Below are 16335 nucleotides of genomic sequence, written 5' to 3'. Positions count from 1 at the left end.
AATTAAAACCTCACATTACTGAAAATTAAGGAGTTAGTTATCTGATTACCTTGAGTTGAAGAAAAAGGAATTTGTTATTACTAACCCCCTGAAAAAATACTAAAACACAGCATCAAGCACAAACACAGGCCTGAATCTCAAAGATTGTGTCTGGAATAAACAAGAAGAATAAAGGTGAGCCAATTTAAAAGTACTTTGAATCCTTGAAGTGTTACATTTTAAACTGAGACTGTGAAATGACTTGTATCCTTAGCAGTAGCAAAATCCGTGGACATCTTGGTGTACAGTCCCCCCCCCCCCCCCCCCAATTTACTTTCTCGTGTTGAGAAATGAAGAGACAAACCAGAAAAGAGTGAGAAGGAGACTTTGAGTATAAGCTGTTACCAAGCCATATTCCTTCCTTTCTGTCCTGTTGCTCAAAGGCGCTTGCTGAAATAGAACTGTTTTCTGTATTCCTGAGTCTGGTCCCCACAGACTCTCCAACCTGGATACTCTGCAGGCCACCGTCCATGTCCAATATGTACCAATTATACAGGAAAACTGAAACAGACGATGTCAATTTCTTGATGCCTGACTCAGTGACTGTTTTTAATGTCTTTAGATAAAATGGTAATTTCAGTTCAGACAGTTTTGTTCATTCCACATTGGATTCTTGACCTTATCAACAGGAAACTGATAGGTTACACAGCTAATGAATAGAGTTGGTGTGTCAAGAGGGAAAGCTCAAAACTTGTAAACTTTTGTAATGTGAGAAAAGGTCACTGCTGCTAGGCCAGCTTTGTTCCTCCACTGGGTGACCTGCAGCTATTGGTGAGTTGGCTGTAGTGGTGGATTTTTAGAAATGCAGCAGAAAGCATCTCCCTTCCGTTCTACCATCTCAAGTCTACCACCTCCTTACCACAGCCATGTTTCAGTAACTCCTGTGCCCCTTAACTGGCCCATAGTTAACCACCACTTGTGAACGAGTAGTCATTTCATCCACGACCTAACCTCCTTGAAAATAGCCAGGATGCAGAGATATTTGAATAAACAGCAAATGAGTGTGTTAGGAAATTCTAGTCATGTCTGTCTCCTATTCTACCAATTAAATAGTCAGTTTGGTGTTTCACCTGAGGTGTTTAAAAGGAAGGCATATTCCTACTTGTCTCATAATTTCTGAAGAAGGGTCTAGGCCTGAAATGTCAACCTTCCTGCTTCTCTGATGCTGCTTGGCCTGCTGTGTTCATCCAACTGACAATGGTTTACTCTGTTTCCTTCAACCTGTTAATGAATTTTCAATCCAGGAAACAATAGGAGTTAAGTATTAAGTGTACCCCAAACAGCCTGATCTTTCAGCTGCATACAGAATAAAGCTCCTGAGAAATCAGAAAGTCTAATTCTATCCATTCAAGCCAATACATCAGAAAAGGTTCAGGAAAAGGCTGGATTAACATGGTACAGTTAATGTTACAGAAAATAAAATTGTTACTTCATATAAACCAACTTTATACAAAGACTGAATATATTGAACTCATTCCAGGGTAGATTATTAAAGACAAAATAAAACCCTAATCGATCAGAAAATTGTTGGATTTTGTGTTAGACCGAAAGCTTTAGGATGAACAAGTCTGGATTAATCAATTGACCTCTCTTAATGGTATCTACCTTGCAATTATTGTATTCATTTTGGAGGGACCATGGAAGTCAACACATTATCTGAAGCCGCCCTGATTGGTCTCATTACATTTAATTGAGAAAGCAAACTTTTTCCTTAAGCACAAAACCAAAGTTGATTATACAATCATTTTAAGATGTCGTATGTATGAAAAGATACAGTAAAGATTGTTAATAGGTAAAGAAGAACAACAATATGATCAACACACTCGACAACAGTTGATTAGTTTCACAAATTCATCAACAAGCATAGAAAGAAGCCATTAGTCAGGATTCATGAGTTAGGCCTTTGAAAGAGTTACCTAATTAAACCCACTGCCTTGCTCTTTCATAGTCTTAATACTTGTCAAACCTAACACCAAAAGAAAGTTAAAGCTAAATTAGAGATTGTTGGAGAAACTCAGCAGGTCTGGCAGCATCTGTGCAGAGAAAGCAGTGTCAATGTCTCAGGTCCGGTGATCCTTCTTAGAACTGATTGTAAATTTCTTTATACATATTGAGGATGTTAGATGTGCAGTGGTTGGAGATACAATCCAGAGGGAAACAGACAAAGGGACGGAAAGCAGTGAGCCAAAGAGAAAGAATAGCTGATCATCGTGACTGGTTTTGTTAAAAGTGGGTTGACAGTGCTGAAAGCAGCCCATGTGATAATAGAGCCTGTGGCGTGGAGGTGGGTAAAGGACATGGAAAAAGGTGCTGAGGCTCTAATATTATTGAACTCCGTACTGAGCTCTGAAAGCTGAGTGGTCCCCAAGTGGAAAATGTGGTGCTGTTCTTCCAGCTTGTGCTGGGCTTTGCTGGAACACTGCAGCATGCCTGAGGCAGAGCAGTGCAAGGTGGCAGCGTTGTAACAAGGCTGCATGCAGGCTGTTGCCCAGAACCCATCAGCTTGCTTTCTTTGTTTTATTTATCTCTCTTCTTTCACCTTATTTTCATTTCCTACTGATCCTTTTCCTTCTTTTCTGTGGCAGGTTGGCCAGCAGCAGTGGCATGGCAGCGAGAACACACTGCATGCACAGTGGCAGACGTGTCTCCTCCTCGTGATAGGGGACGTGAATGTGTTCTCTCGCCATTCAGAGTGGCTGAAATTGGCAGTGATGGGGGGATAGCAATGGACTCTTCAAGATGGCAGTGCCGGTAAGGTGACATCTGTTGCCAAAGCAAGACTCCTGGCCTGGTGGTGGCCTGGCCTGGCAGTGGTGCCAGGGACTGTTGGTTGTGAGTGAGGATTCAGCAGTATCAGCGATGTAGGCCCTGCAGTGAAGAGATGGCACCTAAAATGGGGCAACTTCTACATTGCTTGCACTGTATCCACCAATGGCGAGGTGGTGGGGGGTCTCCATTGAGGCTAGGTGCCAGCATGGACTTGGTCAGACTGATGTTCTGAACTTCTTAACTTCTTTTTCCTAATTTATTCCTATGATCTATAATGTTAGACTATTTATTTCTATACTTTTCAAATTTTTTTTGTTTCCTAACAGTTTGACCTTAAGTTTCTGTACCTAGGTACCTTTGTATCAAAGATGGTGCTGTAAACTTTTCACTGCATTCATTTGAGTACATGTGACAGTAAAGCTAATTCACCTCAGTTCAGATGTTGGCGAGTGAACAGGGTGGTGTGTTGAATTGGCAGGCAAGTGGAAGGCCGGGGTCTTTTTTGCAGACGGAATGTAGGCATTCCAAAAGCCCAAAATCAAAAGTGTATGTATTACAGCAGGTACATGGGAACACTACCAGCTGCAGATTACTGACCAAGCCACTCACCATCCTGACTTGGAAATTTATCGCTGTTCCTGCACTGTGGCTGGGAAATCCTGGAATTCCTTTCCTAATGACACTGTGGGTCTACCAAAACTAAACGTTACTGCAGTGGTTCAAGAAGCCAGCTCACCATCATCTTCTGAAGGGTAACTAGGAATGGACAATAAATGCTGGCCCATCCAGCGATGCGAATGAAGAATAAAAAATGTCATTCTAATTTGCTTCCACTAGGTATGAAGTGTAGACAATGAGCTATTTATAATAGGAGTTTAAGCCTGTCAAAATTAAACTGCTTAATGCACCTGAAGTTAGCTCAGTTGGCTGGACAACCGTGTGGTCTCAGTTCCTGTACCAGCTGAGGTTACCATGAGGGAGAGTGACCCTCAGGTTAAACTCACCACCAGTCAACCCTCTTTAATGAGAGTTTACTGGGACAGGTGGAAACTTTGGCTTTTATTTTGCAATGAAGTATCAGGTCAATATTTCTTCCATATGCCTCATGTCATTGGTGGAGAAGTATCTTTACTGTATGAAAGCAACAATAGGTTTGAAATAACAAAAGCCTGGCAGAACCCAGCATGTAATTCCTTGAAAAATGGATTGGAAAATCCCTACTTGGAAAACAGAGGGGAAGGCGCCAATAATCAGGAAATGTGTTGTCAGTCACTTGTATTTCCTTGTGTTATGACTTAAGTACTTTGTTGTTTAGTCTTGGCCCTGGACTAATTTCCTTTGAGCCCAGGCATGAACCAATTAATGGCTATCCTCCAATAAACAAATATTAGTTATATTTACTTCAACCAAAAATTCCAGCTTGTTTGATCTCTCTAGAGGTTGGAATTTTTCTTTGATAACTCCTCATTTTATATAGGGTGATGCAAATTAACCACAGATTCTTGGAGAGTCCCACTGATTCATGCAGTTCTGTCTCTGAGACTGTGACTTAGTGAGCCACCAGCTGAGGCTTATAATTGCTACTTCTTCAGCTACAGCTCTTCAGCCATTCCTCACATTTGAACATCTCGCTGTCTTTTTGCAAAGTTCTCTACATGCAAAAACCTCTGCAGTTTCCTATTTGTCTTCTCACTGAGACTATCTCTCTCCTCTCCCAGGAGTGAGATCATGTGTCTGAGTCATTGACAGAAGGTAGTCCATATCCTTGTCAGTGAATGCCTAGAACCCATTGTTAAGTATAAATGCTGTGTATAGGAGAAAGTAACACAGGAATCCCTGGAGCCCAACTCTCAAAGGTCTCAATAAAAAAAACAAAAGAACTGTGAATGCTAAGGTCAGAGGTCTCAGATACACTCAACCTGATATAACAATGAAATTGTTCTTTTGGGACATGGCATAACTATTACTAAATGTACAGTTTAAACCCCTAATTTACATCCAATCAAGTCATTATCTTCATCTACTATTTCCTGTATTTATAACATTTATCCGTCTTCCTACAAACCTACCCACTCATCCCCACCACAGTCATTGTTCTTTACAAGGAAGGTCTGGGAGCTGGTTTCATCAATCTCCCTGAATGTGCACAAAGTTCCTCCTGACATTGTTGAGGTGCTATGCAATCCAAATCACTTCTCTGAGAGCCTTCATCGCTTGTCTCAGTCATCAGTGATTGTATTGTCTTAGTTTCCTCTTGAGAATCAGGTCATGCAGTCTAACCAGCTAATGACATCTCTTTCAGCAAAGGCGAGACACCCCTGTTTCTTCAGGTGGTGCTGTTCGGAGTTTGGGTAACCTCACAATCACAGAGTACTCTCACTGTTGCTCCCTGAGCCATAGTTGCACTCCTCCCTTTCAAGGTGAGGAGGTTGTGATTTCTGGATCTCTGGTTGAAGGCGTGAATTTGGCCTTCCCTATGGCATTCTCATTTCTGTCATGCTTGTTCATGCTGCTGTACTGTGATACTTGATATCAATCCACGGGAAAATGCAGGAACACGGCCTTGTAGCCCATGGTCCCTCAAAAGCTGACAGGGGCAATGCAATAATGGAGGGCAGTGGTTGAGTAGGACTAGATGAAAATCTCCATTCTTCCTCAGGAGGTTTTTCTGTTCCCGTTCTAACTCCTTCATCTTCACCATTAGTTTGTAAGCACCTTGGTGAACTTAGAACGTGAACAAATTCATATGAGGCCAGAAAGAGTTAGAAACACTCATTGGCAAATTGTGGCCCATTGTTACAGGAACCTAACTCGGATACAATGTGTGGAAAACATCCTCTTCAAAGAGATAATAAAGGCATCTGAGGTGGGTCAGCTGAACTCCTTGACCTCAATCGGGTATGGTAGGTGATCAAAATGAGGAAAAAAATCTCTTTAAATTCAAATGGATCGATGCCAAGGTGTTCTCATAGCCTAGCTAGAAAAGATGAGGGAACAAGATGTTCTTTCTGCTCCTGTCTGCAAGTGGCACAGATGGTCCAGCAGGATACCACATCCCCAAATGTATCTAGGACACCTAGCCACAATACTGATTAATGGACCCTCTCCCTACATTTGGAAATCCCAGGTTGGTTTGGCAGATCTTCTGGAGGATGTCAAGTCAAACAGCTTGTGACTCGCCTTCTCTTATCTCGGTCAAAAGGCCATCGATAATACTGGCGTGATTAACCACAATCAAAAATCTTTGAATTCTGTGTCACACTTTTACAATCTCTTTTGTGTTCAATAAAGTTACCAATGGCTTGTGGTCAGTTTCAGTCTTAACCAGTAGGTCTCAGAGCATTTCTCACATACGCAAGTCGCTGCAAGGGTTTCGTTCTCTATGGCCACATGCTGTTTTGCTCGGTCATTGAACTCTTGCAGCATACTTGGTTGTCTGTCTAATCCTGATAAGCTGAAGTTGAAATAAGTCTACAATTACATCTCAAGTTTGGGATCATAATGTGCTCCAAAGTAATTATTTGGCCCGATGATTGCTATTGTTGCCCAGTCCAGTATCATACTTGATCTTGTTTCAAAAGATGCCAAAGAGATTAATTTGTCATTTACTTTGGTTAAGTGGGGTGAGGAAGTTTCCACCTGGTTTGACATTCCCAAAAGCCATAAGAGATTCTGGATGGAGGAAAGTTCCTGGTGGCTTCCACCTTCAACCGATCTTCTGTGATCCCTTTTGCCTGGGCAGTGAGCCCCAAAAGCATTCTCACTGACTTTGAAAATTGGCCCTTATCTTTAAGTGTCCTGCAAGCTTTTCAAAAATCTCCATACTTTTTCGCCATGTTGGGTTTTAGTGCAGACCTGGAGAAGAATGCCTTCAATACTTTCTCGAATGTTGCGTGTTGTCCATTGGAAAGCTTCAGGCGCGGATGTGATTCTAAAAGGCAACTCCTTTAAAAAATAATGTCCAGAGGATGTAATGAAGAGGATTATTTCAGTTTGGATTATTTGTCTAGTGTGGGTTGCCAAAGCAACTATTTGCTTCCAGCTGGGTGAAGATTCTGCTGTTTGCACATTTAGTGAGGATCTCATCTACAGATGCCTTTGGATGTCAAATTCTAATGGATCAATTTGATTTGAGAACTGGCACACAGCTGAGCATCACGCATTGGTGGTCCTATGTCTGGTGAACTAACCGTTTGTTGAAGCATTGCTCACTGTGCATCTCTGTTTTAAATCTGATACCCTTTAGCCTAAAGCTATGACCTCTCATCCTAGATAGGCCTACAGGGCCTCTCCCTCCAGTTGAGGACCCTAGTCTTGCCACAGCCAATATGAGAAACTTCTGAATGCCTTGCTTACAACGGAGAGCATTTCTGCTATGATCTTAAATGTGACTATCTCCACATTTCTGTTACTCCATTATCTTCTCCTTCGAACACTTCCTGTTCCAGTTTCTGACCATTCAACTTGTACCTGTTCTCAATGGTATGGTAAACATGTTGCTGAGCTCATACGGTCATAGAGTCATACAGCCATACAGCACAGAAACAGACCTTTCAGTCCAAACTGTCCATGCCAAACATACTAACCGAGTCCCACCTGCCTGCTCCTATCCCATTTCCTCCAGCCTTTCCTATTCATATACTTATCTAAATGTTGTAGTTGTACCCACACCCAACACTTCCTCAGGGAGTTCATTCCACATATGAACTACATGCTGTGTAAAATAAACTAAGTCTAACTCACGGCATTAGTTTAAGTACACCATGAAAAATATCCACTTAACAAGCTGCTTCTGGCAATGCAACCAACACTGGTGATGCCTGAGGATTAAACCCCATTAATCTTGAAGCCTCTTTGTTCTTGTAATGAAAATTACCACAGACCCCATTAATTGCAAATGCAGCGCTCTATCCTAAAACCATCTCAATTATCCAAAAGCCCAGCACAGTCCAACGATCAAACATACTGGCTTGGCAACTCATCTCCATGTTGTGTCAGCAAACATGAGTGGCCTTTTAAAAGCAAAGAAATTCTCTCCTTCATAAATAAAACTTGCAAAGAATTGGCCTTCCCCACGTCCCTCATTCGCTCTAAAGCTGAAATCAGACATACACAACTGGCATTGACATATTCCAGAAGAAGAAAAAGTTGCTAGTTGACTCCTTCATGTATAAACAGGTTAGTTATTTCACTGTGTTTGTAATTATTTATACAATGAGATCAAAAATATGTCTTCAACATCCTACAGCCAAAGACAAAACAAAATGATCACTTAGTTAATTATCTTCCTCGATGAGAGCATTAAACAATGAGTCCAATTCTAATTATAGACACAAGTTTAGGATAACAATAACAAATTTCATTCTTGTCGTACCTTTAGTGTAGTCAGTTTTTCAGAGGGACTTTACAGGAATGCTATACAACAAATCAGGCAGCATCTGTGAAGAAAAACAAAATCAGAGCCCAACAATCCTTCCTCTGCTCAGGAAGGGTCGCTAGACCCAAATCATTAACTCTGACATTTTTTTCCACAGATGCTGCAAGATCTGCTAAGCTTTCCCAGCAGCTTCTGTTTATGTTCCTGATTTACAGCATCCAAGGTTCTTTTGGCTTTTCATTTTACAACAGATCGATTTTGACACTGAGCCCATAAGGAAATATTAGGACAGATTATCTAAAGCTTTGGTCAAAGAATTCTGCTTTAGGGAGAGCCTTAAAGGAGCAGAGAGGGAGATTAAGAGGTGTAGAGACATGGAATTCCAGAACTTAGGCAACAAAACACATAGTGGAGCAATTACATGTTGTGCAAGAGGCCAGTTTGATGATAGCTGAGAGACACGGAGGACTGGAGGGCTGGCAAAGGTTTAGAGGTAGTGAGGGATGAGACCAGTTTGAAAAGTAAGGATGAAATTTTTAAAATGTAAAACCTCTCAGGAGAACTGACAAACAAGCTGTCGTGGATAACAATCCTGAGTAGACATCATCAATTTTCACAAAACTTACCTAAGAACATTTCCATTTGCATCTTCTTTCTCTACTGTATGCCTTGTTACGCTGAGAAACTTAGTGATTTCAATTGAATCCCAAAAGTACAGGACTCTGCATTACAGCTGAGGACCATGTATAATGGGGAACTGGCTTGGAATACAATGAACAGTATTGTTGGAACAGATATGTTGTATGGTCACTGGCAAAATCAGTCTAGCTAATCTGTTGCCAAATTTGTTTGTTCCGTTTCTACAGCTTACATGTCATTAAAAACAAACATAACTCAGAGGACGGATGTTAGAATGATGAAGATGCAGGTCTGAGGGTATCAGCGATATCCTCCATATAAAACATACCTGGATTTAATCGGCAAGGCATAATAAATTATGGACAGTTGTCACTTCGCCCTTAATCCTTTAAACACTTCAACTTCAAAATGTCATGCAATCGCATGCATTTCTTCCTACAGCTGGAAAAATTAAACAGTAAAATAATAATCCCTCCCACTACTCTATATTACCGAGTGAGTGCTTTTGTTTTGTGTTTCTGTATGGCACTGGTTCTGCAGCCTGAGTCCAAAGGAAATCAATGGTTTATTGGCACATACAGAGCATATGTTCCAACAAGTTTATTCACTGTATCCAAGCTAGTTTCCCAATGTGCGTGATCCTCCGCTGCATTGCAGATTCCTGTACTTTTGGGATTCAGTTCAAATCATTTTAAGTTTCTCCGTGTAACAAGGCATAGAATAATGACATTTTGCAGAGAAAGAAGATGCAAATGGAAATGTTCTTGTGTAAGTTCTGTGAAAATCATTGTCTGCTCAGGGTTGCCAGCCGTGAAAGCTTGCCTCACCAGCAACAATAACTTACATTTTCATTGTGGTAAAATATCTTAAGGTATTCATTGCAGCGTTCTCAAAATAATTTGATAACAATCCACCAAAGGAGTTTTTTTTAAGTAATCGTTCATAGGATGAGGGTGTTGCTGGCTGGGTCAGCATTTATTGCCCATGCCTAATTGCTCAGAGGACAGTTAGTAGTCAATCACATTAGGAAGTTAATCAAAAGAAACATTGAACACACTGGCCAAACTTGTCTGCCTAAAGAGCCGTCATTAACAGTTTGAAATCTTGAATTCCACGGAGCCTAATTTATTTATAGGGAATTTATAAACAGCTCAGTAAATGCAGCTGGTTGTTCTGTCACGCCACACGCCCTTGATTCTGTTAAGAAACCATACTTTATGTCGAAAACAAATCATATTTGAAATTATCAGCTAGAAATAGTTTTTTGTAAAAAGAAGTCCTAAAGCCTCATTCCAGAAATTTGGAATCAGTACAAAGATAATTGCACGTTTGCATCACTGTCTTCTACTTCCCAAATCTATTGAAATAGAGACGACCTGTGGGCAAAGCTGCACCAGGAACAATTGCCTTGAAAGAGTTAAATGGGGCAATCTCGTATCACATTGACAAAGTATCCAGATGGTACAGTACGAAGGTGGGTCATGTTGTGGAGGGCTGTTCCAGGTTACAAAGGGTCATTGATAGGATGCAGAGCTGGGCTGAGAAGTGGCAGATGGAGTTTCACCCTGAAAAGTGTGAGGTGATTCATTTTGGAAGGACAAACTCGAAAGCAGAGTACAGGGTTATCGGAAAGATTCTTGGCAGTGTGGATGAGCGGAGGGATCTTGGGGTTCATGTTCACAGTTCCCTGAAAGCTGCCGCCCAGGTGGATAGCGCTGTTAAGAAGGCGTATGGTGTGTTAGCTTTCATTAATAGAGGGATTGAGTTCAAGAGCCGTGAAGTTATGCTCCAGCTATACAAAAGCCTGGTTCGGCCACATCTGGAGTATTGTGTCCAGTTCTGGTCACTGCATTACAGGAAAGATGTGGAAACATTAGAAAAGGAGATTTACCAGGATGTTGCCTGGAATGGAGGGAAGGTCTTATGAGGAAAGGTTGAGACTTTTCTCCTTAGAACGACGAAGGATGAGAGGTGCCTTGATAGAGGTGTACAAAATGATCAGAGATATACATAGAGCAGACAGCCAGAGACTTTTTCCTAGGGTGGAGGTAGCTTTTATGAAGGGACATAGTTTTAAATTGAAAGGAGGTAGATACCGGGGAAACATTAGAGGTAGGTTCTTTACTCAGAGAGTGGTAGGGGTGTGGAATGCATTGCCAGAGAGGGTAGTGGAATCAGCCTCATTGGGCCATTTAAGCAGCTATTAGATAGGCATAGGGATGATAGTATAAGGTAGGGGTGGAGGTTAGATAGACCTTAGGTGTTGGATAAAAGTTCAGCACAACATTGTGGGCGGAAGGGCCTGTGCTGTGCCGTACTGTTCTATGTTCTATGGTCAACATGGGGCTCAACTGGGCTGAAATGAACAATTAGATTTAATTTTTGTGATATCACTTAAAGAGAATATGCAAATGATCAAGAAGCCAAGATATAATTAGCAGCTGTTTCATGCTGCAGACATTGCTGTGGCAGTGTATAATGGGCCCTGAATCCCTAGAATAGTTCTTGTCTATTGGGCTATGCTATAATACCTTGCTGTGATCCCAGCTGATTTTATTACTGGATACATCAGATCTCAGACTGAAACCTGGCTTAATAAATCATTATTTCTTTCCACTGAAACACAAACAAGAAGGGTCCAGACCTGAGCTAGTAGGAACTGCAGATGCTGGAGAATCTGAGATAACAAAGTGTGGAGCTGGATGAACACAGCAGGCCAAGCAGCATCTTAGGAGCACAAAAGCTAATGTTTCAGGCCTAGACCCTTTAGGTTGAAGATTTGGTTTTAACAATAAAACAGAAGTTTATTAGGCAAAAGAAATAACAATAAAACGCATCAAACCAATAAAATTTAAATTTAACACAAGTTTAAAGATTTTAAACACGTGGTAAAGTACGATTTCATTAATTCAAACAGCACATTGTTATGGTTCTCACACTATTTTTCATATTCTCGAGGACTCTGTTTAATTAAAGCCTCCATTTTCTGCCTCAAAAAGTGGATAGACTCTTCCTTGAGACTTCATACAACTAAACACAGAATTCCTCAGTTTCATGATATACTTCTGGTCTGGAACTTCCAAACTCGCTCCTTGTTCTTTTGGAGCAGGAAAGCTTGATGTTTCGGGTCAGGACCCTTCTTCAGAAATTCCAGCTTTCCTGCTCCTCTGATGCTGCTTGGCCTGCTGTGTTCATCCAGCTTCACACCGTGTTATCTCAGATGCTCCAGCATTGGCAGTTCCCACTATCCTTGTTGTTTTGTTTCATTTATTCACGGGATGAGGGCATTGCTGGCCAGGCAGCATTTATTGTCCATCCCTCGTAGCCCAGAGGGCAGTCGAGAGTCAGCCATATTGCTGTGAATCTGGAGTAACGTGTAAGCCAGACCAGGTAAGGATGACAGTTTCCTTCCCTAAAGGACATTACTGAACCAGATGGGCTCATGGTCATCATTAGATTCTTAATTCCAGATAGTTTATTGAATTCACATTACACCATCTGCCATGGTGGGCTTTGAACCTGGATCCCAGAACGGTTTCTGGGTCTCTGGATTAACAGTCCAGCATTAATACCACTAGGCCATTGCCTCCCCTGAAGTATTTCTCGACAATTCTAAACTATTTCCCTTTATTAAGAGCAATTTTTATGTCCAACTTCAGCCAAGGCATCTGCAAACCACCGAACCGAAACCCAAAAGCTTTTATCCAAGCTATGGATGTTTCCCCTAATAAAAGCAAGAGTATTATTCACTGACTTTCGAATTGAAAGCCTGTTGCACAATCATTTACATTGGTTGCTCATTAAAACTGTCCTAATGCAAACAGATTTAATTCGCTTCCAAGAATGATGTTTCAGTTTTTTTTTTGTATTTTTTTCAGAAATCACTGTGGCTTTAGAAATACTTATTAATTGATCCTTAATTCACTTTAGAAACAATCAGCCCACCACAAGCTTAGATCCAAATTCTAAAGTTAATGGAATTAAAATGTAAATATTATGTGCATGTCACATGACAATATTTGTACAGGTTTTCAAAATTTGATCTTCTTTAGCATCCCAGTCCTGTGTGTAAATTTGGACATAAAAACAAAGTTGCTGGAAAAGCTCAGCAGGTCTGGCAGCATCTGTGGAGGCGAAAACAGAATTAATGTTTTGGGTCTGGTGACCCTTCCTCAGAACTGGTGTGTAAGATTGGTCAACTTATGGAAAAGAATGAAAAATCCAGCAACAATCTCTAGAATTTAGAAGGTTAAGGGGTGATCTGATCAAAGTCTTCAAGACATTGACAGCAGAAGACAGGGTAAATTAAGATAATTTACTGATTTACTAATTTACTATTTCCACTGATTGGAGATTCAAGAACTTGGGGGCCGTAGTTTAAAAATCAGGGCTAGACTATTCAAGAGAGATGTAAGGAAGCACCTTCTATACACAAAGAGTAGTACAGGTTTGGGACTCTTCCACAAATGGAACTTGATGCTGGATTAGTTCGTAAATTCAAATCTGTGGTTGATTAAATTTTTGTGTTCAGCGGTATGAGCCAAAGGCAGGTATATGGAGTTAGACCATGATCTCATTGGATTGTGGAATAGACTTGAGGGGCTGAATGGACTTCTCCTGTTCCTATGTTCCTTATTACTTGGAAAATGGCACTCTGGATGGGAGAGGAATTCCAAGCCACAACGTCTGCAAGGCCTAACTAACCATGACCATATTGGGTTACTGGACAGTTGGAGAACGATATGTGACAAGCCAAGTCTTTAATGACCTGCTTTCTCCACAGAATAGGACACACAACTGAGAAGCTGATGGAATTAACCCTCAGTAAATTTCTACCTTCGCTCTCGCTCTCTCTCGCTCTCTCACGCTCGCACTCTCTCTCTCTCTCCATTCATCTTACAACCTAAGCTTTTCTGCTGATTTTGATTTTCCAAGTGCCCCAGTCAAAGAATTTGAAATGAACACAACTGAACTCTGTTGTCTCAAAAAAAAACAGATAACTCAACTGCAGTTTTTAATTATCTCCGTCACAAGCAACTGGACAATCAATCTAGCCCGAAGCCAGGCAGGTCACTATTCTTCAAGAGTTGCCTACCTTTTAAATCTCCTGGACTCTCAACTATTAATCTAGACTCTGTCAATGATCTGTAGAACTTTTTTTATTCATTCAGGGGATGAGGGTTCACTGGTTACACCAGTATTTATTGCCCATTCCTAATTGCCCAGAGGGCAGTTAAAGAGTCAACCATATTGCTATGGATCTAGAGTCACTTGTAGGCCAGACCAGGGTAAGGATGGCAGTTTCATCCCCTAAGAGTATTAGTGAGCCAGATTGATTTTTCTGACAATCGCCAATGGTTTCATGGCCATCCCTGGACTCTTAATTTCAGATTTTTTAAAATTGAATTCAAATTCCATCATCTGCCATAATAAGAGATAACAACATTTGAAGCTGGATGAACACAGCAGGCCAAACAGCATCTTAGTGGGATTTGAACCCAGGTCTCTAGAAGATTACCTGTGTCTCTGGGTTCACAGTTCAGCAGTAATACCATCATCTCCCTGATTACCCAGATTGGAGTAAGTACTGTCATCTTGTTTAAGACTTGAAATCTGTCTGATCATGTCTTTTATGGTCATGCATATACACAGTTAAGCACTCATAGAATTGGCAAGAACATCTGTTGTATTTGTAAAAATCTGTGCTCCAACTAGGAGACAAAGCAAGAGGAGAGCCATTTAATGCCCCCTCTGCTGATTGTACCAGATCTCTTAACTATTCCACGCTGAATTACGTAAAATGTTCAATTGTAACAATTGATGGCAGAAATAGGTTAAATCTCATTGCCAAACCAAACCACTGTTAATATTTATATCAACCCCAAATTTATCAATGCGTGTTCTTTGCAAATGATTCACGGTCTTCCAATGAAAAATGTATTAAACTTCCAAAAGCAGACATTCAAAATCTGTCTATTAGGTCTTGACTTGGACTGTTTTCCTTGATGTGTTTATATCTGTGTTCCTTAAGTCTTACTGCGCAAGTCTGTGTCATTTCAACATTGGGCAAGTGGAGACCGCCCATATGCATCCTAAATTATTCCTGGTTGGTTGGAGGATTTACCAAATGTTTGCTTCAGCAGACCATTTAGTTGCAAAATAAATGTAATCAAAAATTTAAACCTAAGAAACTGGGGCCATTTTCTCCATGCTGGATTAATTGGGGACAGAAAAAGAAGTTAATCAGAATTTGGAAAGGATAGTTCTGAAGAAGTCAATGGACCCAAAATGTTAACTCTGTTTCTCTCTCCACTGATGCTGCCAGACCTCCTGTGTTTCTGCAGCAATTTCAGTTTGTATTTCTGTTTTCCAGCATCTGCACTACTTTGTTTTATACTACATTGGATAATCAATTGCTGTTATCCAGGTTAAACCCGGGTTCCCATTTGTTTCACAGAAGTAACTTTAGTCCAACCTGCTACTTGGAAAACTAATGAGGCTGGGCGAAAAGCTCTGAAATTTTATGTTTAATAAAAATTGTAAGAACAGCGGATGCTGTAAATCGTTTTGAGGAAGGGACACTGGACCTGAAGTGTTAACTCTGACTTTTATTTTCTTCACAGATGCTGCCAGACCTGGTGAGCTTTTCCAGCGACTTTGTTTTTGTTCCAGTTTTACGCTTTATTGAAATCTGTGGAGAGAAACATAGCACTGCACATAAAACTGCTGAACCCAATCCCACGGATTTCCTGCTGAATGAGTTTGGTGAAAACCACTCACAAGGTTTCTTACATGGATATGAAAAACTGGTGTGCTGTTTACAAAATAAAATTTAGCACCTTAAATTGTTTACCATTTGATGCGGAAGTGGGTTGTGTCTCATTGCCAGGCCGAGCAAATGTTTACATTTACAACGACCACAGATTTTATCAGAAAATCAAATGCTGTGGTTAAAATTTCAGGAAGACCACAGACTTAGCTGTTATTGTTTGCAGCACCAATTCATTTGACCCAGTGGGGACCCAGCATAAAATTATTGAGTCTATGAAAAAGAAGAGGCCTTTATCTCTGCAAAGGCAAACCATTCAGTGATGGGGCAGGCATTTTGATAAAGGACTCAACGGGGTCAAATTCCTCAAAGCAGGTTGCCGAGTTTAGTGAAGCCGTCAGACAGTGAAGACTGCCAAAGCTGCAACATTGGACTAGGATTCTTGGAGATCTTCAAAAACTATCTCAGGAGATGATGGAGTGGTTGCGGCAGTTGTTGCCAATGGAAAGCAAAGAGGAGAGAGTAGAGACTGTTGGAATTGTCATGCTATTTAATTTATTCCAATAACTAATGAGTGTGCTTCCTCAAAATGTCATCTGTGCCTCAGCTCTCAGAAGAATAACTTGTATTAGACACTTCATCGATTCAGAGGAATTATGTGGAGTTGTATAAGAGTCTTCTTCTGAGTTGTTGAAAGCTTTTTGGCTTAGTTCTGGGCCCTTTTATAGTCTGCGGTACTGGT

The 16335-nt window shown here is 40.8% G+C and overlaps 1 protein-coding gene across 3 annotated transcripts in view; it reads left to right on the top strand.

Annotated features, from left to right (window-relative positions):
- Positions 1–15765, top strand: part of LOC125463075 (uncharacterized) — an 87386-nt gene extending 71621 nt beyond the window's left edge. For all 3 annotated transcript variants that reach the window (XM_048553749.1, XM_059654485.1, XM_048553748.1), the window contains one exon: positions 15448–15765. The gene's annotated coding sequence lies outside the window, so the exon portion shown is untranslated. The remainder of the gene's footprint in view (positions 1–15447) is intronic.
- Positions 15766–16335: the final 570 nt, after the last annotated feature.

This window comes from Stegostoma tigrinum, chromosome 25 (assembly GCF_030684315.1).
Source record: "Stegostoma tigrinum isolate sSteTig4 chromosome 25, sSteTig4.hap1, whole genome shotgun sequence".
Taxonomy (NCBI): Eukaryota; Metazoa; Chordata; class Chondrichthyes; order Orectolobiformes; family Stegostomatidae; genus Stegostoma; species Stegostoma tigrinum.
This window is presented reverse-complemented; position numbering and strand designations above follow the sequence as displayed.